The sequence below is a fragment of the Bos indicus genome, chromosome 7 (assembly GCF_029378745.1).
Source record: "Bos indicus isolate NIAB-ARS_2022 breed Sahiwal x Tharparkar chromosome 7, NIAB-ARS_B.indTharparkar_mat_pri_1.0, whole genome shotgun sequence".
NCBI lineage: Eukaryota > Metazoa > Chordata > Mammalia > Artiodactyla > Bovidae > Bos > Bos indicus.
The window spans coordinates 21,918,756-21,944,263 of NC_091766.1; the positions used below are offsets into that span (position 1 = coordinate 21,918,756).

A 25,508-nucleotide genomic window follows, 5' to 3' on the forward strand; every position below is an offset into this window, starting at 1 on the left:
CAGCCTTCCTTCAAGGCCCAGCCCTCTCCTGTCAGTCAATAGCCTGGATTCCAAGGAGATCTGAGTCTTGATAGGGGCACTTCGTCTTCACGGGATGCCCACTCCACAGTTCTGGCCACTCCAGGACCCAGAGGGTACACAAAGAAGAACCCAAGAAACTCCCGTTTCAGTGTAGCCTATGTGGCCCGACTCCAGGACCCATGGCCTCTGGCCTTCTTTGGGTCTGTTCACTAAGCAGTCTGTTGATCAAGGCTAGGAACCTGTGAGTGTGCGGGGTGGAAAGAACAGCAGTCTGGGGCAGGGCTGGATGGGGAGGGGCTGTGGGGACCTTCTGCAGGGCCAGAGCTTGGCCCTATAGTGATAGGGAGCAAGGCAGGCCTTAGCAATATTCGAGGGGCCACTCCCGTACTCTTGCCTGGAGAATCCCATGGATGGAGGAACCTGGTAGGCTGCAGTCCATGGGGTCGCTAAGAGTTGGACACGACTGAGAGACTTCAATTTGACTTTTCACTTTCATGCATCATTGGAGAAGGAAATGGCAACCCATTCCAGTGTTCTTGCCTGGAGAATCCCAGGGACAGGGGAGCCTGGTGGGCTGCTGTCTATGGGGTCGCACAGAGTCGGACACGACTGAAGTGACTTAGCAGCAGCAGCAGCAGCAAAGGGGAGGAGACAGCCAGGGGCATGGGCACCAGGTAACATCTGGAAAGAAGGTCTGAAGTGATGTAGCTTTTGAAGTGAACTAAAGGCAATGCCCCACATATCCTGGGATGACAGGGCTAGTCAAGGAGGGAACAAAGCTGGCCTGTGAGCTGTGTTTGGTGCAGCAGAACTCAGGGGAGGGCGTGCCTGTGACAGAGGGAGTTTCCCAGCTTTAGTTTTGTGCCATTTGATCCCTCAACAAACTTTTTGAATGCATGCTGTGTGTTTAGCCTAGACCTGATTAAGTAGGCTTGGAGATGTGGGGACTCCCCACCCTGGCGCAACCCCCCTGGGGGCTGAGAGGCTAGAGGCTCTACAGAAAACCAGCCTCTGAAGATCCAAACAGGGACAAAGCCAATTCTGACAATTGGAGCCTAGTTACTGGCCTTGAGCCAGATTCCAGGGCAGACACGAAAGCTGAACCAATTCTCATCAGGAAACTCAGCCTTGGGAAGGGTGAGCGTCCACCCCAAGCTCACATATTTTCTATGCACTCAATCAGGGGTTTAGACCCTGCATTGGTGACTTATGCCATGTCCCTTGCATCAGAGTCTAGACATGTCCTGATCATGCCTGCAGTCCCCAATAGCACCCCTGTCGGACCTGCTTTGTCTCTGTTTTTACAGAGAAAACCCATCTGCTCTGGGACCCAACAAAGGGACTGCCGGCAGCAGGGTAGGGGCAGGTTTACCCAGCTGGGCCCAAGGAGGCTCTGGCCCTGAGGCCTGGGAGTGGAGAGTGTTGGGAGGAATGGAGGGAGGCAGCAGACAGGTGGGAGAGCCAGGGGCAGCCCAGCCCAAGTAGGGAAGTGACAGAACAGGTTGATGGAGGTGGGAGTGAGGCCCATGTAACTGAGTGCTTTCTTCAAGAAAGCAGCTTACAAAGGCCCTGTGGTCTCAGCCCCTGCCTCAAAGACACCCACAAGCTTACCCTCTCTCCTGCTTCTTGCTCAGCCCAGAGGGTACAGTCGGCTTGCCCTAGAATCACCCAGCCTCTCCTAGCACCAAATGCCTCAGTGCTGCTACCTGTAGCCCCCAAATAGAGGCCCAATGCTGGGGTTCTCACCAGCTTCCCGTGAAAGTTGAAGGCTTCTATCAGCCAGCCACACTGGGTCCCTGAGCAGAGAAGCTGCCTTCTTTTACAAATCAGCTTCTCCAGGCAGAACAGAAGAGGGATCAGGAAACAACTGGATGGTCCGTTCTGTTCCCTAGACGCTCTCGGCCTTGGCGTGACCATCACCATACTCTAGCATAAGCAGGGGCTCAGGATCCATCCCTCTGCAGCTCTGGGGGAGAGACATGGCTGTCAGGGGCAGGTCAGACTACTGAAAGTGCAAGGATGACAAAGAGGAACAAGCGTGGGAGGCGGCCCAGGAACCTAATTACTGAGGCTCCTGAGACACATGCCACTGCTCCTCTGTCAGCTTGGGACTCGCTCCCTGGGCCTGGAGTCCTGGCACAGCTTAGCTCTGTGCTCTGCCCCAGGCCACACATCCACAGACACTCACGTTTGGCAGCGACCTGGCCAGGACACTCTGTTCTCCTGACTGAAGACTTTCCTCCTCTTCTGACCATTAGAGCTGACACTGGGGCCACTCAGAGAGAAGGCCAGGCCACTTCCATATTTCTAGGCTTTCAGTGAAATAAATATGGAAAAAATGTGAGAACAATGTTTGTTGTAAGGATTTTTTTATTTATTTGTTTACCTAATGGTTGCACTGGGTCTCACTGTGGTGCATGGGCTCTTCATCGCTGTGTGCTCGCTTTCTGTAATTGAGGCAAGCGGGGGCTACTCTTTCTTGGGGCGCACAGGCTTCTCATTGCGGTGGTTTCGCATGTTGTGAAGCACAGGCTCTAGGTGCATGGACTCAGTAGTTGTGGCGCACAGGCTTAGTTGCTCCTTGGCATGTGGGGTCTTAGTTCCTGGACCAGGGATTGAACCTGTGTCCTCTGAATTGGCGGGCTGACCACTGAACCACCAGGGAAGTCCCTGAAAATTGTGTTTCAAGAATCATGGTTTATAATATTTATGCTTTGGTCATTTATTCAACAAATATTTTTGAGAGCCTCCTATGAGTCAGGCACTATTTTAGGCCTGAGTATTGAATGACTAAATGCTTGTAACACACATGTAAAATGTATAGCCTAATTTGGAGATAACTTCAAAGATTTAAATTCCAGACTTCCTAGTCCTTCTCCTCAAGATGAACCTTAGCAGCCCCTACCCCTCATACCTTTCTTACTGGTATAGATTTAGTCTCTATCTCCTACTACCCAAGAGTCTTGGAGACCACGATGAGATTGGTGGAGGCCTCAAAGACTTCCCCAAGATTCCAGCAAGCATGGCCCTGTTTCCAGCCTGTCGTCCCAGCTGCATCCTCTGTCTCTAAGGGCCACCCACCCCTCTACAGCACCAGCAACTTTGGTCTCTGATTTGTCTTGATGAAATGCCCTGCCTGGTGGTGCCCAGCACTGCCAACTGGTGCCTGTGGTGCCTTTAGCGACTGAGTCACAGGCTGGCATGGACTGTTCAGGCTGACTTCACCTCCGGGCCTGGCTTTGGGACACCCCAGCTGTGACCACCTGGTGTGAGCCTGGCCGTCTGTGTTGCTACGAGAGTGGAGCAGAGCTGTGCCCCTAGAGTGCAGCGGCTGCCAGCTGGCCCCAGGGTGTGGGAACCCAGGTGCAGGGGGCCATGGGGATTAGAGCAGAAAAAGCCATATACAGGCCTGGAAGGGTGAAGCTGGCTTCAGGCTACTCCAGGCCCATGGGGTGAATGGGCTGCAGGAGAAGCCCATTCATGAGTCAGCCTCATGTCCTGGGTGGCTATATTTTTGGCTCCCAGGAATCTTCAAAAATCCTTTTCCACTTACTTTTCCTCCCAAGGCTAGGCCCATAGCTGTGCAGACCCAGGCTCAGCAGTGGGACGAGGGCAGAGTCCTCAGTGTCGGGGTCTGAGTTCTTCACACCCCACATCTCTTGTTCCCACCCCCTACAAAGAGTGTACATGTGATGTGGCCCCTGCTGAGAGAACACCCGATCAGATTGTTTGCTGCCTGTGAGATCATCTTATTTGCAGGAAGGTAGGATTGCCTAAGGAACAGGAGAGGCAGGGTTGAGGGGGTGTAGAGGGGTGCCTCTCCCACTCGGGAAGCCAGGATTGCTCAAAGAGAATGTATAATGAGCTTTCTACGTGCTGAGAGTTAAGCAAGAACTGTCTCATCTCAGGGAAGAGGAAGGGAAAATGGCAGATCTGGAACTGGACATGCGCTGAATGTTGGAATGGACTCTGCCCACAACTCTGGAACCAGCAGGCCCTGAGAGGTAGCTGTGTCTAGGATTAAACAAGCTGACCACAAAGAGCTGTGACATTGGGCGTTCAAGCATGCAGCATTGTTGGCCCAGCCAAGGAACACAAGCATTCTCCCTCTGAGAACTGTGGTGTTCCTGAGCCAGAGTTCCCACAATTATTGTTAAGATCTATTTATTATGCTAACACCAAGGCAGCCCCCTGCAAAGAAAATCGCAGATCCATCTAATTTGTGAATACAGCAAAGTGATTTCCATAGTATGTTAAAATAGTTATCGACTTGGTGATTTTCTAGGATTGTAAGCTTGATTTAACATTATAAAATCCATTGATTAATAGATTAAAGAGAAAAAAGGAACATTGTGATCAGCCCAAAAGACATTTGATAAAACTCACCAGCTATTCACAGTAAAAAGTTGGAAAATTGAAGAGGAGGAAACATTAACTTTTTAAATACCATATGTGTGCGTGTGTGCTCAGTCGTGTCTGACTCTGCCACTCCATGGACTGTAGCCCACCAGATTCCTCTGTCCATCGGATTTTCCAGGCAAGAATACTGGTGTGTGTTGCCACTTCCCCCTTCAGGGCATCTTCCCAACCCAGAGAGTAAACCTGCTTCTAACACATTGCTGGCGATTCTTTACCACTGAGCCACTGGGGAAGCCCTAAATGACATATACTGGAAACCAAGAGCCAATATTGGACTCCAACTCTACAGTTCCCATTACCGTCCAAACAACGGACATTATCCAAACAATGTCGCTTCACTACTGCCGTGAAGTGCTGCTTGGAGGTCCTTACTAGGACTATAAGGTGGAAAAAAAAGAAATAATGGATTAGTAAAAGAAGTAAGTAATGGAGAGTCAGAGGGTCATTGCTGGCAGATGTTATCATAGTTGTGTCTTCATAAAATCCGGGAGAATCAATTGAAAAACTCCCATGACTAGTAGAGGGATCTAGTCAGATGGAGCAGAATAAGGTATATTCGTATATGTGTTCAGATTTTTAATACCTTTTAAAACGATTAAGTCACAACTACTGATACTTACCGCTGGTGATAGTGCTTTGAAACATTTACATTTTCTAGGTTACGTGTTTTGTCGGGGTTTTAATTTTATGTAAATAAATTTGTATTGTATTTATAACTAGAAAGAGGAAGGTAATAAAATGAAAAATAAAGAAAAGAAGAAAAGGATAAACTTTCCTTTTTATGTGAAAACCTTACAATAATATACTTCCACTTGGCCCTCCCTTCCTTTCGATTGAGTTGTACATTTACTGCTACAAACATGATGAACTCCATAATGAAGAGTTGTTATTTTTGCTTTAAATACTCAGTTGTCTCTTAAATTGTTTAGGAAACAAGAAAATATATTTTATATCTACTTATTACAGACCTTTGTTCTTTTGTTTAGAGCCAAGTTTCCATCAGGTATCATTTCTCCTCAGCGTTAAGAACTTCCTTGAACATTTCTGGTAATGCAGGTTCACTGGTGATAAATTCTCTCAGCTTTTTTAAAAATTCAAAATATTTTTATTTCTCATTTATTTTATAGAGATAGTTTTTCTGGATATAGAATTCTTGGTTGATTTTTAATAGCATATTTAATATGCTATATATTTTTTATGTTTTCATGTTTTCTGGCTTACATGACTTCTGATGATTGATAAGTGTTCATTCTTATCATTGTTCCTCTTAATGTAACGTATTTGTGCCTTTCATTGTTTTTAAGATGTTTTCTTTGGTTTTAAGAGATTTGATTATGATGTGCCTGGATGTGGTTTCCTTTGTATTTATCCTGGTTGAGGTTTTATAATCCTAAGCTTTTGGGGATGATGAGTTAATAATTTTTAAAATAAAATTTAGAATTTTAGTCACTATTTTATTTAAAGTTTCACCATAATCTCTTTCCTTTCCTTCTGGGACTCTAATTTTATGCATACTAGTCTGCCTGATATTGTTTCCAGGTCATTTCCCTGAAGCTCTGTTCACTTTTTTTCAGTCTATTTTCTTTCTGTGTTTGCATTTAAATGGTTTCTATTGACTTGATTTCAAGTTTATTGAACTTTTCTTTTGCAGAACCCAGTCTTAACGACTACCTGGTAAAACTTTCATTTTATAGATTATGTTTTTCAGTTCTAGAATTTCCATTTAGTTCTTTTTTACAGTTTCCATTTCTCTGCTGAGATGGCATATCTGTTCATTTATTATGTCCATCTTATCACTGAAAAATTCTTAAACATATTTATAATAGGTGTTTTAAAGTCCTTATCTGCTATTTCCAGTAACTGTGTTATCTCTGAATCTGTTTCTATTCTCCTGGCTATATATCATATTTTCCTGTGTCTTCATATGTCTGGTAATATTTGATTGTATGTTGGGAACTGTGGACAGTACATTGGTGAGTCTGGATTATGCTCTTCTTTATGGAGTGTTGAGTTTGTTTCATTGGGCAGTAAATCTACCAGAGGCTTAATTTGATCTTATTGAGGCTTTGTTAGGGCCTCAATAAGTAAAGTAATGTATTCTGTGTGGCTCAGTTCAGTTCAGTTGCTCAGTCGTGTCCAACTCTTTGTGACCTCATGGACTGCAGCACGCCAGGCTTCTCTATCCATCACCAAGTCCTGGAGCTTACTCAAACTCATATCCATTGAGTCAGTGATGCCATACAACCAGCTCATCCTCTGTTGTCCCCTTCTCCTCCCACCTTCAATCTTTCCCAGCCTCAGGGTCTTTTTAAATGAATCAGTTCTTTGCATCAGGTGGCCAAAGTATTGGAGTTTCAGCTTCAGCATCAGTCCTTCCAATGAGTATTCAGGACTGTTTTCCTTCAGGATAGACTGGTTGGATCTCTTTGCAGTCTAAGGGACTCTCAAGAGTCTCCTCCAACACCACAGTTCTATATGGCTCAGTTCAGTTCAATTCAGTCGCTCAGTCCTGTCTGACTCTTTGCGACCCCATGAATCACAGCACGCCAGGCCTCCCTGTCCATCACCAACTCCCGGAGTTCACTCAGACTCACGTCCATCGAGTCAGTGATGCCATCCAGCCATCTCATCCTCTGTCATCCCCTTCTCCTCCTGCCCCCAATCCCTCCCAGCATCACAGTCTTTTCCAATGAGTCAACTCTACACATGAGGTGGCCAAAGTACTGGAGTTTCAGCTTTAGCATCATTCCTTCCAAAGAAATCCCAGGGCTGATCTCCTTCAGAATGGACTGGTTGGATCTCCTTGCAGTCCAAGGGACTCTCAAGAGTCTTCTCCAACACCACAGTTCAAAAGCATCAATTCTTCAGCGCTCAGCTTTCTTCACAGTCCAACTCTCACATCCATACATGACCACAGGAAAAACCATAGCCTTGACTAGATGGACCTTTGTTGGCAAAGTAATATCTCTGCTTTTCAATATGCTATCTAGGTTGGTCTTTTAATTTCATGGCTGCAGTCACCATCTGCAGTGATTTTGGAGTCCCAAAAAATAAAGTCTGACACTGTTTCCACTGTTTCCCCATCTATTTCCCATGAAGTGATGGGACCAGATGCCATGATCTTCGTTTTCTGAATGTCTATATGGCTAGAGTGGCCCTATTCCTAAGGTATGGACTTTCTAAGATTTTAATTAAATGTTCAGGGTTTTCAGCAAGGTCTTTCCACCCTGGCCAGATCAGGTCTCAGCCCTGTGTGAACTCTGGAAGCTCCGTTTAGTTCACAGACTCAGAGTTTTTTTTTTATCCATCAGGCTTCAAAGAGTCTTTCTCTGCAACTGTGCAACTTAGACAAAGAGTGTATCTGGGCAGATTTCTAGAGCTCCTTCTCCATGCAGCTCCCTCCTTACTCTTTAATATCCTGCCCCACAAGTTCAGCCACCTCAGTAACCTCTATCTCTGATCTCTATTTCCTTTACTCATCTACTTTGCTCTGTTTGGGCTCCACTTCCTTCTGCCTTATTTTGGAAAATGCCCTAGGAAAAGAACTTTAGTGAAAGTGGAATTCACCTCTTGTGTTTCCTTTCTCTCAAGAATGAAGGTTGTTTGATGTCCAATGCCTGTAATCAGTTACTGTAAATGTTTTATCTAGCTTTGTATTTGTTTACAGTGGAGAAGTTAGTTTATTACCAGTTACTCACCCATGGTTGGAATCTAATAAAATTTTAAAAGAAGAAAGGAAAATAGGGAGCCTTAATTCAGAATGTGGATGTGATGCCACAGGTGTCTGAGACTCTAAGCTGGAGCTGAAAACAGCTGGGCCACTGGGGCCTATCCCTTTCCAGTATTTTCTAATCTGGTGTCAGAATTGAACCGAATAAAACTTCCAGTTCTGGCCATGGTGGCAGGTAGTATCAGAATAATACTCCTGCCAAAAACAATTAAGAAACTTGGATGAAATATAAAGGACAACTCTTTGAGGACATTGGAGAACAACTAATGCAGGTAAGAATTGAAGGATTATGATCCTTGAGAAAAGGGAATAATGTGTAGTGAGTTTCACATTTACCCTGGTTTTTCCCCTGAAGATTTCCCACATTGGTGTGTGGAACAACTGGAACTTTCATACACTGCTGCTGGGAGAGTAATTTTGTACAACCATCTAGAAAAATGGTTGGAAGTAACAACTATAGCTAAATATGTGTATATCCTATGACCTAGCGATTCCACTTCTGGGTTTATATTCTACATAAGTGAATGTTTATTTCCACTAGGAAATAAGAATGTACGTGTGCAAATATATACAAAGCAGTTTTATTTAAAATAACTAAAAACTGGAAACAGTCCAAATGTTTGCCAACAATACAATGGATAAATTATGACATATTCAAATAATGGAATACCTACAGCAATGAAACAGAATGATAGACCACCAAAAACAGCAAGATGGGGCACTACCACAACCATAATGTTCAATTTAAGAAGCAGACATAAAAGTATATAGTGTATAAGTTCACTTTTATAAAATTCAAAATCTGAAAAAAATAATCAAAGAAGAAAGAATAGTAGTCAACTTTGGGAAGGTTTATTGACTATCATCAGGTTACAAGGGACATTATGGAAATAGTCTATATCTTGATCTAAGTGATGGTAATATGAATTTACATGAATTTGAAACACATTGGGCTATATGTTAAGCAGTTTTCTTTTTGTTGATTGTGTGTGTTTGTGTGTGTGTGTGTGCACTCGGTTGTGTCTGATTCAGGCAAGAATCCTGGAGTGGGTTGCCATTTCCTACTCCAGGGGATCTTCCCAATCTAGGGATCAAACCCACATCTCTTACGTAGTACCACCTGATTATATCTTAATACGTTTTTAAATAAAAGTTTAAAGTGGCCCTGGCTGCACATGCCATTCCACGCCTGCTGGCAGGAGTCTCTGAAGTTCAAGCAGCTTTCCAGTGGGCAGAAGGAGGCCCTGCCTGGCCAGCACAGGCTTCCATGTGAATTAGTCATCCCCCTCCCCCAGCCTTTTTGTTTTTTTATTTTTGGCCACACAACATGGCTTGTGGGATCTTAGTTCCCCAACCAGGGCTGAACCTGGCCTCTCAGCAGTGAGAGTATGGAGTCCTAACCACTGGTTCAGTTCAGTTCAGTTCAGTCGCTCAGTCGTGTCTGACTCTTTGCGACTCCGTGAAGTGCAGCACGCCAGGCCTCCCTGTCCATCACCAGCTGCCAGAGTCTACCCAAACCGCCAGGGAATTCCCCCACCCCAGCCTTTGGACCTTCTGTCTCCCAGACCTCCATTACTCCCCCTGGCTGACTTTTCAGAGGCCCAAACCCCACTCCCTTAACTGACCACTAGGAGGTGAGATACCCTTCTGCAGGTTCCCTCAGCCCCTGTGACTCATCATCAGTTTTCTTGTCTGTGTCATTGCCCCCTCCCCTGCCAAAAAAGAACCCCATTAGCTCTGTCAAAGGCTGTTGTCAGACTCACCTCAGCTCTGTGTCTGTCCCTGGGCACCGAGGACTTGGCACCGAGAATGTGTCAGCAATTATTTATTGACCTACTGAAAGTAAGTGAGGGTGTAGAAGGCTTCTGAATTAGCCTTAGGCTGAGTGATCCTATTGTGAAAGAAAGCAGATAGGCCTGGCTGCCCCTCAGTATAGCCAGGGCAGTCCCGAAACTAGGTAGGTCACTGAGCTGGCCCCCCAAGTGTAGGCTGCAGGCAGCTTTCCCAAAGTCCATGTCTTCCTCCTGGCTTGGTGCTCCCATAGATTGAATCCAACCAAAAGTCATAGGGCAGGAGCATCTGCTGTGTCATCATGTAGGTTGGCAGTCAGGAGCACAAAGCAGGAGGGGAGAGACAGACAAGGGTCTGAAGGAGCAAGCAGAAGTGTCCTCCTCAGATGCTGTCTGTGAAGTGTTAGGTTCCACTCCCTGGAACGGAGAGAGTGCTCCATCCCTTAGCTGCCCTATCAGAGAAGCACTTGGAGCATCAGGGGAACCCAAAAGAGGACGGCCCATCCCTTCTCCTGTGGCCCCTCTCTTCAAGGAATCACCTCAATAGGAGCCATGATATTCTATGCACGCTCAGAGTCCTATCAGTGGCCTCCTGATCTCCTTACCTAACTTCGCTGAGCTACTGGCCCTTGGGTTTTCTTTAGGCCTACTGGATCCTATGGCCTGAGGCTCCCCCCAGGCTGCAAGTCAACTTAACTGGCTGTGAAGGGCCTTGGTCACCCATGGTACTCTCGCTGCCTTTCCCACTACCAGAGGTCCCAGCATTGGAGGTATTCCATATGGCCTGGAAAACATCTCTATCTGCCCATGTTTATAGTTGCTCCTGTTTATGCAGTTCTAGGCAAGGGCTCCTGTTAAACCTTGGCAGGTTGTAGGAATAGAGCCCAAGATCAAGAACTGAGGGGCTTTTTGAGCAAAACTGGGACTGCTCCTTTAACTGGGTGGCCCATGGTGGGTTCCACGCGCCCTCTGCTGGCCATCCTCATTTTTGCAGCTGGAGCTGTTGGGGCAAGACCAGAGCATCAGAATTCTTCCAAAGAGATTTGAGGCCTCATTGCATGTCAGCCCAGGGACACAGATAACTGCTCTTGTTCTGGGATGAAGTAAAGAAAAAAAATTCCAGGTCTTGATGAAGGTAACGGGTCAGCCTCGCCTAGATGTATTTGGTGACTGTTGGAATGAGAGAATAAAGCTTGCTCCCGAGACTATTGACACATGACCGTGTCTGATGGCCAGACACTGCACGATAGCCACGTCTCTACCTTCACTCTTCAGCCAGGGAGATACCCTGTCCAAACTATCCCTGCTCGCCTTGGAGGTGTGACTCCTGCGGGTGATAGAAGCGGACATCTTTCTGATTCCAAGCATCAACTGACTGGTTCACGGTTAGGGATAAAGTCAGATTCTGGTTCAATGTTAACATTAAGTTGTGAAACAGAGTCAAGGCTAAGGGCACAGCCAAAGTACAGAGCACAGAATCTTCTCCTTCTCGTGTGAGAGGCCAAGTCCCGCAAGCTTGTGCACGCGTGCACACCTCTATGTGCCTGTGTGCATGTGCCTGCGTGTCCAGTGGGTAAGGATCCTCCCACCAAAGGCTGTGGCCAGGTCAGTCAAGCTTCTCACAGGTTCATGCGAATGATGGACACAGGGAAAAATGTAGAAAACTACAAAAAGTAAAATTGTGAATATGAAATGCTAGTAACTATAACATTATGTCATGGAAACTAGTTAACTGCGACTCAGCCGTGTTTTTACTGGGTAAGTACAAAATGTGCTTGTATGAGATGTGAGTGTGCTGGAGTAAGTTTGATGTGGTGTGGAGTAGTGAGAGGCTCCAGAGGAATGAATGCCTTGGCCTCCCTGTGGAGGGTCAGAGTCTGGAGCAGCGTTCCTTGGACAGAGGACGGGGCTCACCAGCAAGATCAGATGACTGCATCTCCTCAAGGCGCTGGGGGAGAGTCAGAGCCACAACCACAGCTGATACAGGCCGGGTGGCTGAGGGCTGGAGAGAGCCCACAGGAGGGATTGGACTCCTAAAGGCCTCATCCACAAGGGTGACTCAGGATCCTGTGATTGTGTGGAAGCAGACATACCAAATCATACAACTGTTTTGTACAAATCAGCAAAGAATACCCCATTTGCAATTCGTTTTATTTCTATCTACTGGTACATTGTCATAAATAATCAAATCTACAATGTCTGTGATGGGAATGGAGCCCCAGGCTTGTGCAGTACAGACTTTGCACAACTTGACTGGGCCAGGGTCACTCGTGGATGGATATCCACCTCATTCCGGACAGAATATGAGGTGCCTTAGAAACATGCATCACTAGAGCAGAAGTGCATTCACTTAAAAATAGGAGCGTGGCGGGGGGAATGAAGCACAGGGTGAGGAAGGGTGATGTTAGTTAGTGCCAAGACCATGATTAACTGGGTGGTTTGTGGAAGGAGCCTCATCATGGGGGAAACCAGACGCTGTGATTAAGGATTCCATGTCAGTCTGAAACTCTCAAGGGTGCTGCTATGATCTCTAGGGGTAACCAACCCTCTCCCCGTTCTCGTGTTTTCTGAGGGCTGCCATTGTTTTCTTTTAGCAAGACCTACTTTGGGGTGGCAGGGTCAGGGGAGCCAAGGATGAAAAGACCTTGTTCTGGGTGTGAATTAAGGCCTCAGCCTGAAGAAGGAGCACAGAATGGGGAGCAGAACTTTCAATAAATATTTGCTGAATAAATGAATGAACATAGGCTTCCTGGTCTACCTCCTTATTAATTCTTAAATCTGCCAGCTTCTTTCTCTATGCATTGCCATTCCCTACTTGAGACCAGCATCAGCTGTCATGTAGACCCTACACCACCCCCATCCCCAGTCACTCCCAGGCTCTGCTCCCTCTTCTCTTCCTCCCGACAGCAGGCAGACAAGATGCTCTCCCTAGATCCCAAATGGGATCCTGCTCCTCCCTAGCTTTCACCCTGGGGTGGCTGCCCCCTGCCCTCAGCATCATATCCAAACCCATTTTGGGGGCCCACGAAGTCAAGGGTGCTCTGTCCCGAGGACACTGCAGTCTCACCTCTTGTTTCTCCTGTGCCCTCTGCTCTACTGGCTTCCTGATATTTTGACAAGGATTTAAAAAAAAAAAAATAGTAAAACCACTGAATGTTCAGCCTTTTAAACAGTAGCTAAGTCAGATGTTCGAGAGCTATCCCCACTCTCACCTCATCCTCACTCATCCCTAATCCCTCCCCCAGCCCAAGGCTGGGGGAGGAGAGACAGGATGACAGTGGGAGTAGGATGGGGCTCTGTGTTGTAATAACAATAATTTAAAAAACATATTTCTAATATCAGGATTTCTAAGCACTGCACCTAGCTAACTCCTGGCCCTCTGGGTACTGGCACCAGCCCAGAAGCTTCTTGCTCAAGATGGAAGTGGGACGAGTGTGGTGAGGAGGGAAGACCAAGTCTAAGCCCGTTGTCTCCACCCTGAGGGCCTGCCCTGGACCTGCTGGGTAATTATAGCTCGCAAGGCCCTGGATGCCTTTCTCCACCCTGTAATGACAGCCCAGCTTGTGCTTGCATTGCTGTCTTGAGTTGCAAGGGTCCATGGAGGAGGCAGCTAGGAGGGGACTTGTAGCCATTCCACTGGGTCTGTCTCATTTTTGCATGCACCAAGTGGACGCTCTGGGGGGACCCACTTGGCCCTGTCCAGGGCTGGCACCGCAGGCTCCTGGGGATTCTGCCAGATTCTCTGCATCTACCCTAGGGTCCTACACCAGGCTGTAAGACCAGACTATCTGCGAGGCCCTAATTCTGAAGCAGTAGGGCCACCACTGGGCTTCCCAGGTGGTGCTAAAGGTAAATAACCTGTCTGCCCACGCAGGAGACATATGAGATATGGGTCTGATCCCTGGGTCAGGAAGATCCCCTGAAGGAGGGCATGGCAACCCACTCCAGTATTCTTGCCTGGAGAATCCCATCGACAGAGGAGCCTGGTGGGCTATACAATCCATAGGGTCACAGAGTCGGACACGACTGAAGCCACTTGGCATGCACGCAAGGCCACCACTAGGTGGCCCCACTCAAGCTGCACTTCTTGCCCTCTCTCCCCCGCCCTGAGTCAAGCTATATCTAGTCTTTTCTTGGTCCCTAAAGGGAGGAACCTGGAGAGGAGGGTTGGACCCAAAGTCCAGGTGCGTGCTGACTGTGTTGAAGGGTAGAGATGTGTGTCAACATGCACAATACCCTCTGCGGCACTGATCTCAGGAACCCTGCTCTGGGGAATTCCATGGAGGGACCAGGCGCTCATAAACCCTGGCCACGTTTCCGGCTATTGTGGTAGTTTCCAGTCTGGGAGATCTCCTGCTTCCCAGGTCAGGGATCACAGGTGAGTGGGGAAAGGCAGGAGCAGGGCAGGCTCAGGATGCCTCTTCAGACCCCTGCCTTTTAGAGCAGGGGTCCTCAGCATTTTTGGCACCAGGGACCAGTTTTTGTGGAAGACAACTTTTCCATGGATGAGGGAGGGGAATGTTTTCGGGATGATTCAAGCACATTATATTTATTGTGCACTTTATTTCTCTTATTATTACATTATGATATATAATGAAATAATTATACAACTAACCACAATGCAGAATCATAAGGCATTAGATTCTTCCAAGGAGCGCACAACCTAGATCCCTCACATGCACAGTTCTTGGTAGGGTTCATGCTTCTGTGAGAATCTAACAGGACACAGAGGTCAGGCGGTAACGTGAGCGATGGGGAGTGGCTGTAAATACAGATGAAGCTTCACTACTCACCCTTCTGCTATGTGGACCGGTATGGGTCCTTAGCTCGGGGGATGGGGACCCCCTGGGTTTAGAGCAAAAGGCTGCATCACACCTGCCTTCCCATTCATCCAGTTACCTGTCTGTCTAGCACAGATATTTTTGTCATCTCTTTCTGGAGAGATGCCAGGTCCTTCTATGGGGTGGGGGTGGTGGGTAGACATGTCTAGCCTGCTTTGAAGAGCCATTGGCCAGGGTTACCATTTAGAGACAGCATGGGGGAAGGGTTTCATTTGGTGATGCCCCAAATGAAACCAGGCTGGGGTCAAAGTTGGCAGTCACCTGATCTTGAGCCCAAGAAGGGTTTCTAAGACTGGGACTAGGTGGGCGTCTGTTCACCTGCCAGTTTTCCCCACTAGACAGAGCCCCTTTGATCTTCATGGTCCCTGAACCCCTAGCCAGGGCCTCAGCTGGTGCCCATCAAATGTTTGTGGAGTGAATGCACGAATGAATAGGATAGAGCCATTACCAGAAGGGAGGTGTGGCTTTATTTACACAGCAGATTTGGGAGGAAGGGGGTGTGACATGGCTGCTCAAAGTGACTCTTGATTTATTAAGTGACCCAAAATGTGTGTACTTAGTGAAGCCTGTGGAGGCCACATTAGTGGGACATGTCCATTTATTCATTCCTGTATTTTTCTTTCCCACTCTCTGTCTAGGTTCTGGGTTCTAGGCTCTGTGCTGGACCTGGATACACAGTGATAAACAGGCCAGAAGCAGCTCCCATCCCTAGGAAGGCAAAGTGGTGAAGGATGCAGACATGACAGTCAGATCATCCTGATTACCCAGGTGAGTCCAAAGTCCAACAGTAAGTAGCCTTCTATGAGACAGAGGAGGAGTAGAAGGAGACACTTAGGAACGACTGGGGCCCAGGACGCTGAGGCTCTGCTGGGGCCTCAGTCAGGCTTTTGGCTACAGTTTTATGGAACAAGGCTTTAAGGAGACACCCATCCCTTCATGTAGTCATGAAATATTTATTGACTCCCAGTTTTGTGTTAGCTGCTGAGGATGTGATGATTGACAAAAACACACGTTGTTTATGTAGTCCTGGAGACCCCAGGCCAGCGTGTGTGTGTGTGTGTGTGTGTGTGTGTGTAGTGGTGGGCAAGGCAGGGGGAACAGACATTAAACTAAACAATCATTCAACTATAGCAACTGCTGCAAGTGTTACAAAGCATGTAGGGCATGAAAGGCTATTACAGGAGGTTTTGACCTGGTCAGGGAAGCGAGGAAATTCCTTCTGGGAGGATCTGAAGGATTTAATTGGGGAGGAGGGACATTTTGCTAGAGAGAAAGAAAAGAATGTGCAAAGGCCTGGGAGTGGAATGGGGAGGGGAAATGGCCAGTTAGAGGGCCTGGAGGGGAAAGTCAGTGCGGGTGGAGAAGTGAGCAGAGGCCAAACCATTCGCGGCCTTGTGGGTCACTTTGAGGACTTTTTTCCTGAGAGCAATGCAGTTTACTAAGCTGAAAGTGATGGGTTCAGAGCTGCATTCTGAGGAGGTCACTGTATGGAAGAGAGACAGGAGGAAGCAATGGAGGGGGCAGTCAGCTGGGAAACTGCTGCAGTCATTCAAGGGCGAGAGGATGGAGACCCGGGCTGCAGGACTCATTTTGCCCCAGATAAAACCTAATTCGCAACTCTCACGTTTTGCCTTTTTTTTTTTTTTTAAGTACACATCTCTTTGATATTTAGACGCCTGTGCCAAGTTATTAAAGGATGGCATCCCATGGTCATATATTAAAAAAAGCAAAGAGGATGGAGAAAAATGAGTGGATTAGAAAGAGATTTAGGTGGTAGAATTGAACAGACGTGGGATATGGAAGGACACAGCCTGGGCTAGGGAAGAGGGAAGTGCTGAGGGTGATTCCCAGACTTCCAGTGAGGTAACTGGGGGTGGGGGTGGGGGTGGGTTCCCCAGTGAGGCAGGGAGTACCAGAGGCATGGAGCAGGAGAAGGGGAAAGAGCATGAACTCCACATTGGGCATGCTTTGACTGAGGAACCTGTGGACACTCAGCAGGATGTAGACTGTGCAGCCAGTCTGGAGTTCAGGAGTCAGGGGCAAGGGTAGGGAGACAAATGTGCTTCATTTGTGTGTAGGAAGAAGTTCTAGTAAGAAAGAGAATAGGAAAGTAGAGTGCCTAGGCCTGAACTCTAGGGAACCCCTAGACTAATAGGGAGGGAGGGGGATGAGGTTGGGGCGAAAATGGGCAGACTTGGCCAGAGAGGATAGTGTGGGACAAGAGTGTTTCCGGGAGGCAGTGACCAAAGGCTGCTGGGTGTCAGGTGGTGCTGGGGGCTTTGTCAAATGAGGACTGGAGAGTGGGATGTTGAATTTAGACTTGGAGGTTACGGAGAATTTGTTTGGTTTTGTGAGGGGGACAGAAGGCCCACTGCAGGGTTCTGAGGTTTGGGAGAAAAGTGAGGACAGATTGCTCTTTCAGAGAATTTTGCTGTGGTCGAGAAGGAGAGAGATACTGCAGTAGCTGGTGAGGTCTAATGCGGTTTTGTTTCCATAGTGAAAGTGAAAGTCGCTCAGTTGTGTCCGACTCTTTGTGACCCCATGGACTATACAGTTCATGGAATTCTCTAGGCAAGAAGACTGGAGTGGGTAGCCTTTCCTTCTCCAAGGGATCTTCCCAACCCAAGTATCGAACCCTGGTCTCCCGCATTGCAGGCAGATTCTTTACCAGCTGAGCCACAAGGGAAGCCGTTTACTGTTTCCACAGTTACTGCTAAGTCGCTTCAGTCATGTTCGACTCTGTGCGACCCCATAGACGGCAGCCCATCAGGTTCCTCTGTCCCTGGGATTCTCCAGGCAAGAACACTGGAGTGGGTTGCCATTTCCTTCTCCAATGCATGAAAGTGAAAAGTGAAAGTGAAGTCGCTCAGTGGTGCCCGACTCTTAGCGACCCCATGGACTGCAGCCTACCAAGCTCCTCTGTCCATGGGATTTTCCAGGCAACAGTACTGGAATGGGGTGCCATTGCCTTCTCCGGTTTCCACAGTAGAGGTCTGAAAATATTTTTAAAAATATTTATTTATTTATTTGGCTACACTGGGTCTTAGTTGCAGCACACAAGATCTAGTTCCCCGAACAGGGATTGAACCTGGGCCCCCTGCATTGGGAGCACGGAGTCTTTAGCCACAGGACCACTAAGGAGGTCCCAAGGCCTGTCAATATTTATAGGTCAAGGGGTGGAGCCATTTGAGAGGAGGAGGTTGAACATTCAAGATAGAGAAGGGATGATCCATCCAGCAAGCTCCTGAGAAGGGGGAGAGGATGGGAGGACCTGGGCAAACAGAGGGAGGCTCCCCGTGGTATAACAGGGTATAGTAGAGGCAGGAAAGTCTCTCTGTTTGGTTTTAGTTGAGCTCTGGGGAGATCAGCTGGTGGCTGAGGAAGGCCAGAACAGTGGTTCACTCCGTGTTTTATGTATTGTGTGTATTTCTGTGTGTGCTCAGGCCTTCCCCAGGTCTGGGCTGCCAGCCTGGACGGTGTGCCACAGGGAATATCCCCACACTTGTCTGGGCGGAGGCTGGGCACCTCCCACTCCGGGCTAGCTCCCTGATGAGATTCTCAGACAGTGTTTCCCCTCATTCATGAGCAGAAAGGTTCACAGAACAGGCGTGGGAACCTGCTCTGTGGCCAGGGCCTCCGCTAGCTCAGGCCGAGATTTGCAGCATCCCTGCCTTCACTCCCTCCCAGACTGGATTGGCTGAAAGTGGCGTCCACTATTTTTGGCCCGTATTGTATATAAGGGCTCGGGAAAAACAAAGGTTGACTCCAATGTGCCCCCCTGCCCACCCCCCGCTTTGACCAGTCTTCGATGGTCTCCCTTCTCATCAACCTATTCAGCCACACATTTCATCACCAGGAGTGCCGTATCCAGGAGCTGGGGACAGCCTGAATCCCTTTGGGAACCTGGTCCTGGGGGTGGATCCCAGATCTTTTTCAGGTCCTTCTCCACTGTTCCCTTCCCTGATAATCCAGCTCCAGGGCCGGGTGACCCCAGACCCCGTCACCTGATGGTGATGATGATGGGGAGGCGAGGGTAGGAGCGGTATATCCAGCAGGACCACCGAGGAAACGGGCCTGAGCTGGGGCCAGGGGAGTCGGCCAGCATCCAGGGATGCTCCCCCCACCGCACTAATCTCCGGTCGTGCGCGCCTCTCTAGCTGCCCAGGGGGCGGGGGAGGAGGGCGGGCAGAGTCCCACAAGGGAGCGCCGAGGGGAGGCGGGCGCCGCGTACGTGCGGCGAGCGGCCGGCCGCATGAAGGGCGCGGGCGGCCGGCCCCCGCCGCGTCCCGGGCCCGCTCCCGGCTCCCCGCTCCCGGCTCCCGCGCGGCCGGGCGGCCCGGGTCTTCCCGGGGATCGCCGGCGGTGGCGCCCCCGGCTGAGGCTGTCGGTGCGCGGAACCGGGGGCCTGGGACGCGCGGGGGGTGCTGCTGGTGGGAGCGGGGTTGGGGGTGGGCGGGAGGTAGGGAACCCGGGGGGAGAGGGAGGTGGGGACGTGGCGGCGGCTCAAGCGGGCGGAGCCGGCAGCGGCGGGAGGTGGAGCCGCCCAGGAGGAGGTGCCGAGTGGGCCCGGCGCCGCCGCGGGAGGTTCTGGAAACGCCGGGAGCGGCGCGTGTCCGGGTGAGCGTCCCGCCTGCCTGGCAGCCGGGTCCGCCGCGGGGCTCGGGTACCGGCCAGGGTCACCGGGCCGAACCTTCTGCCCGCGCGGGGCCGGCAGCTGGGGGCCGGGGGTCGCGCCGTCCGGGCCGCAGCCCCGCGCCGTCCGCCCTGTTTCTGCACCCGCATGGGTTCCTGTCCCGCCGCCGAGTCCCCTCCCCGAGATAAGGGCGGTGAGGTCAGCGGCGCCTTTCCTGCCGGTCCCTTCGGGGCGGTCGGACCGGGTGGGGACAGTGGCCGCCCCGAGGGTCAGGCTCCCGGGAAGGGGCGGCCCGGCCCCAGGGCACCCGGAGCTTGGAGGAGGCAGGGGCTCCGGGCAGGCCTCTAGGGGCCGCTTGGTGTTAGGTCCACCTTCCTCCATCCAGATGCTTGGGAGTCTGTAGCCTTGGCCTGTTTGGTTCCCATTAAGACAGGCTACTGGATGATAAAGTTTTTTTTTTTTTTTCTTCTCTCCAGTTTTGCCTCAGCAGCCGCGGAGACTTGTAACTAGTTAACTAATTCAAGAAACGAACCCTTCAGTGTTAATCAGAAACTGCAAGGAGTTGCTGGCCTAGTGGGGCACGCGGACTGGAGACCAGGAAAGGCCAGGCCCCGGTCAGTGTGGTGAGTGCTGTGCTCAGAGGGAGCACTGGACTGTGGGTACTTGGTAGAGGACAGGATGCTTCAGGCCAGAGGACTTCCTGGAGGAGGTGACCCATGAGCTGGAGTGGTCAGATGAAGGTTGAGTAAAGGGTAACCCAGACAGAGGAATAGCCTGTGTGAATGGAAGCTGACCTGGGCACTCTAGAGGAAGCAAGGAAATGGGGGGAGGGACGCTTTAGTGGATAGCTGCCTACAGACCCTGTCCAGAGAGCTCAAATGAGAAGACAGTGCCTGGTATTGTGTCCTGTATGTGGAGGGTGCTCAGTGAACCCTTGCAGCATGAATGTGGATGCGGAGTTTCCTTTTCCAGGGCAGAGGCCCCTGGTCTCTGTTTTCGACTTGACACCTTTCAGATGGAGAAGAATATCAAAGTCCCTCCCAAGGCTGAGGCTGGTGTCTTCTGCTGTAGAGTGATACCTGAGGCTTGTGCTGCTTGATGTAAACAATCTGAAGCTCAACAACCTCAGCCCTTTTGGAGGAGATCCTGGCCCTGAGATCAAGAGTTGGGGAACATTGCTTTTGCAGCTTAGGGCATTCTCAGATGTTCCTGATTCTGCAGAGATCCACTGTCCCCCTAAGAATTTAGAGAACAGTTTTGAAAGCTGCTGCCCATGTCACATCTGGGATAGCAGATTCCATGATTTAATTCTCTGTTAAATGAACCGTGGTTTCCTTTGGCTTGTGCTCAGAGAGTCTCTGAAGCTTCCAGGATGCAGTTTCTCACTTTGTTCTGGGCTTCCAGGTCCAGCCTCTCTGTTCACTTCTCCCTACTCATAGGATATTTGGGCTTTGTATCATTTTATTCTTGAGCCTCATTTGTAGACGGCCAACTCTGTCCACTGTGTGGCCCAGCCAAGGAAGCCACGTAGCAAAGATGGGGTGAGTTGGCTGGGGGCCTCATCCCAGAGATGCTGTCATACTGGGCCACCCTAGTTCTCTGAGAGATCTGCAGGCAGACATGGTGGCAACTGAGCATTATCTGTGGCTTGTGATAGGCCCTTCTATCCTGTCTAATGCTCTGAAATGGTGTACCCCAGAGAGTGCCTACTTTGTCACTGCTTTAGCCTGGCCGATCTCTGTTCATTCCTGGAGTATCTCCTGTGTACTTTTGCTTACAGTGTGCCTGGGGCTGGAATGAGGGAGGAGGGGAAGGAGACAATGATGGTGGTATAGTGCTTGCCCGTGGGTAACTCATAATTTCTCTGAGATTGCTGCTTCGTGCTGGCAGCTGGTCACATGCCAAGGAGGAGCTAAGAGTGTGAGCGTTCATGAGGAGCGACTGCATGGGTACAGCCCTGAGGAATGAGTAGGGTAGCAAATCTAGGGTCTGCTCATTTCCTGAGAGAACCTCCCTTTTTGACTCTGCCCTCCCACATCCTTGGGAGGGCCTGAGACTGGATGTTAAGACCTTGGCCAGTGTGTGGCCACGCTGGCCATGGTGTGCGTTGGGCTGTTGGGTGTGTCCCTGGCTCCTGGGATCTGTCTAAAGTTTAATTTTATGCAGATGGAGGTTGGCAGGAAATGCTGTGATGCAGGCACGTGCAAGCCCAGACAGGGTGCTGAAGTGAGAGTTAAACTTCGAAAAATCTAGCAATTTTTTTGGACTTTTGGAGTGCTAGGGTGGGACATGAGTCTGTTCTTGAGCAGAGAGGGCTGGTGGCTCCTGTGGTCGCTGGGTTTGAGCTGCGGATGTGGAATGAGGGATATCGTTTTTATTCTCAGAAGGAGCAGAGGGGGCTGAAAAGTCTGGATTAGACTTCTTGGAGATCTAGGAGAAAGTGTTTTAAGTGGTGTCATTGCAGGGCAGAGGGTTATAAATGTTTGGGTAGTGAATTCTTCACTTTCACTTTTCACTTTCATGCATTGGAGAAGGAAATGGCAACCCACTCCAGTATTCTTGCCTGGAGAATCCCAGGGATGGGGGAGCCTGGTGGGCTGCCGTCTATGAGGTCGCACAGAGTCGGACACGACTGAAGCGACTTAGCAGCAGCAGCAGCAGCAGCAAATTCTCCAGCTTACTGGATGTGACTCTGATCACAGACCAACATCTGCTCTGGACGTTTCAGGAAGTGTTTGCTAGAATATACCCTGCTCTGTACCTGGCACTCTTGAGGGCCCAGGGTGTGGCCAAGATCCTGAGACCTGGTATTTGTAGGAACTCAGAGTGTGCAGGCCAGAGACATAGGAATAGGTGAGATTCCAGAGTGTAGATCCGGTCACCTGTTTTTTCCCAGAGAACTTTCCTTCCTTGGTGAGAGAGCCAGTGATTGGCCAGTGGTGTGCTGCTTTAGGCCTGACTCCACCCTCTCCTTAATCTCTTTTGACACTCTTGGGACGTGGAGGTTCTCCGATTTCTGTTTCGTTCTCATCGTCACTGTCTCATAGACTGGACCTGCTTTCCCTCCAGGGGTCAGCTGCTTCAGGTCTGTTGCCATCCCTCTAGTACCCTTGGTGCTGATGACTGGTGGAAGTTGTGCCTGGTGCTAGGCTGCCCGCTGACATGTCATCACATTCAGTCTTCAGAACAGCCCTATGAGATGTTATCACTGTTAAATAGATGGGAAAACTGAGGCTCCAAGACTGTAACTTGGAACTGTAACTCCTTCGACTGTAACTTGTCTAAGGTTCTGAAACCCGGAAGTGATTGTGGAGCTGAGCTTTAACTCTGGGACTCTCTGACTCCAGGGCTGGTGTGTCTGCCTGCTCGACTGTGTTGTCTTGTCCTGAGCTGGGCCTCTTGGTCACCTGTGAGTGCTGTGAGTGCTCCTCCCAGACGGCAGGAGTGACTGCTCACTTGAACTGGAGGCGCCATGCTTATTGTCTTTCTGAGCCCATGTTGCTGTCTGCCTTCTGCTGGGATCCAGCCATGGGTATCATAAGGCTGCTTTGTGAATCACAATAAAGTCTTTGACTTGGGCAAGCCTGTTCTGCTAGGCCGAAGTGTGGCTCCTCCTTTTGGGAAGTCCTTAGGATGCTATATGGCAACAGATGTTGCTGAGTAGGATTGAAGGCGGCAATAAATAGTGGAATATATGTTTTGGCTTTGAGTCTGAGCTCTGCCATTGATTTGCTGTAGCATGTGAGTTGAGCAGCTTCAGTTATGTATTTTACATATCTCTATCTGAAATGGGGATGAAAATCTGTCTAGTTTACAAGGTGTTGGTGAGGATTAGATGGTAGAAGTGAAAGATTTTTGGAAACATGAATAGTGGTTAGCTTAGCCTAGTTCCCAGAAAACAGATCTTAAGTGCTTGATGCTCTGTTAGAAGGTACAGTTGCAGAGTAGCAAGTGTAAGGGAAAAGAAAAGTGCAGCTGAGAAGGAAGGGGAGCATATCCAAGGTGGTGCTGTAGCAAGCTGGCCAGTCTGCACAGAGGTGCTCTAGTTGTTCAGCTGTGCAGGGCATCTCTGGGTGAGCTCTGCTGCTTCTCAGTGGAGGCCTGGAGAGGGGATTTATCTGCCAATGTCCTTTTGTTTCTGTTTTTCATTGGTCACAGTTGCCCAAGGAGGAGTTATTTCCGCCCACCCCCTGCAACCCTGCTCAGTCCTCATTTGCACTCCCAGGCCCTCTAGCAGTCCCCAGAGAGGCCAGCAAGGCACTTCACTGGAGTTTAGAAGTTGCAGGAAGTGTCTGAGATTTGGAGCCTGCGCAGTGTCCTTCACTGGGTCTGAGGTAGAGCAAGTGGCCCAGGAGGCAGGTGAGGCCAAGAGAGTACAAGGTGGTCCTGTAGATGCATCCAGTATAGCAGTGTGGGGGTCTTTTTCTTTCCTGTAGTTCCTCATAAGGTAGTCTTGCCTAGACTGCCGAGTCTTTGCCAAGACTCTGATCGAAAACCCAGCTGGCTTTTGCATGTTGATTTGTACAGCCTTGTCTGCTACTTTGTTGTCTAGTTACTGAAGCAGGAGCCTTGTGGTTTTGAGGGTACCCACGTGGGTAGTACAAGTCAGCATGTCCAGGTGCTGGATAGAGAGACTACGGTCATCCCTCCCTGTCTGCAGACGTGACACCCATCGATGCCGACTGTACAATGCCTAGTGTATAAGGGACTTGAACATCCGTGGATGCTGGTGTCTGTGGGGTCTCCTGGAACCGATCCCTTGTGGATCCTCAGGGACAGCTGCATAAGGAGAGATATGCAGGAACATCTAGGCTTCTGTAGGTTCTCAGTGAAGGAGATTGTTTTTCATGTGATGTGGTTGTTGAAGTTATGAAATCTGGAGTCATGAGATGGGGCTGGAGAGGGCAGTAGGGCCAGGTCATGCAGAGTCAAAAAGTGCTAAGGAATTTGGACTTTATTCTGAGAATAGTGGAGAGCCTTTGGAGGGTTCTTAGGGATAGAGAGACCAAACGGGGGGATACAGTAAGCTGTGCTGGCTACTTTGTAGAGCAGAGGTGGGAGGGAGGCCATAAAGATGGGAGACCACTGCAGGCAGGGGCCAGTATGGCTGTAAGGACGACTTAGGGGTGGCTCAGATCAGGGTGATAGTTGAGGCATGACATCAGGTGAGGAGAGTCGGGCACCTCTAATCCCTCCCCTGGGGTGCCAGGGAGAGCAGCTTATGGGCCTCAGTGGCCGTCCATGTGCATAGGTGGTAGGGCCTCTGGAGCCTCTGTCAACTCTTGCTCGGTTGAGCACGCAGGTCCTCTTCGCTGTGCCGTGCAGAGTTGGCCTCACTACCAGGAGGCGAGGCCACTGGAGGGAGCCCTGTTCAGGCAGATCTTGCCCCTTAGCAGAAGGCAGGCATCCTCTTGTTTGGAGCCAAACGAGACCTGTTTGTTCTTGGTAAACCCATGTTCTGTCTCTAGGCTGTTAAATACATTGTTAAAACTCAAGCTGTTGCATTTGGGTTGCAGCTGGGAGCTTGGCATAGGTTCCTGCCTGATGAGGTAAGGGGAGAAGCTAAGGACGCTGCTGGTTTGCAGTTGGAAACATCTTTTCATGGCTGTTTGGCCCCGTTGTGAACATCCTCTCCAAAGAGCCGGCTTGCTGGGGCCTGTGATTGTATGTCTTGGAACCGCCCTGTGCTTAGAAATAGTGCCGGTTGCCTGGTGGGTGAATTATTGTCACTGGGGTGTTGGCAAGCTTTGAAGGACCTCCCTGTGGGGGTCCCAACTCAGGCTGCTCGGTCTCTTTGGATTCCATTGGAGAGGGCTTGCTTTATTTTCTTCTCATTTTAGATATTATATAAAGTATATTTCAAATTTCCCATAGAACTTCTTGTGGAAAGATTAGGAAATACAAATACACATAAAGAGAAAAATAGAATTATTTAACCAAGATAACAACTAGATTTATGACTCTCTGCTTACATATATATGCAGGTATGTAAATTTCCATATATAAAATTTATTCCTTATAAAAATGAAAGCATAGCGTATATATTGTTTGGGAGCCTATTCTTCTCACTTAAC

At 49.4% G+C, this 25,508-nt stretch overlaps 1 protein-coding gene across 5 annotated transcripts in view; it reads left to right on the forward strand.

The window, feature by feature from the left end:
* The window catches only part of P4HA2 (prolyl 4-hydroxylase subunit alpha 2), a 71,343-nt gene that overhangs the window by 18,979 nt on the left and 26,856 nt on the right, over nucleotides 1-25,508 (forward strand). For 2 of the 5 annotated variants that reach the window (XM_019964570.2, XM_019964567.2), the window contains exons 1-2: nucleotides 19,273-19,418; nucleotides 19,911-20,057. The gene's annotated coding sequence lies outside the window, so the exon portion shown is untranslated. Of the gene's footprint in view, nucleotides 1-15,439; nucleotides 15,570-19,272; nucleotides 19,419-19,451; nucleotides 19,633-19,910; nucleotides 20,058-25,508 lie in introns of those variants that run through there. The other 3 variants (XM_070793202.1, XM_019964569.2, XM_019964568.2) reach the window with 3 other exon arrangements.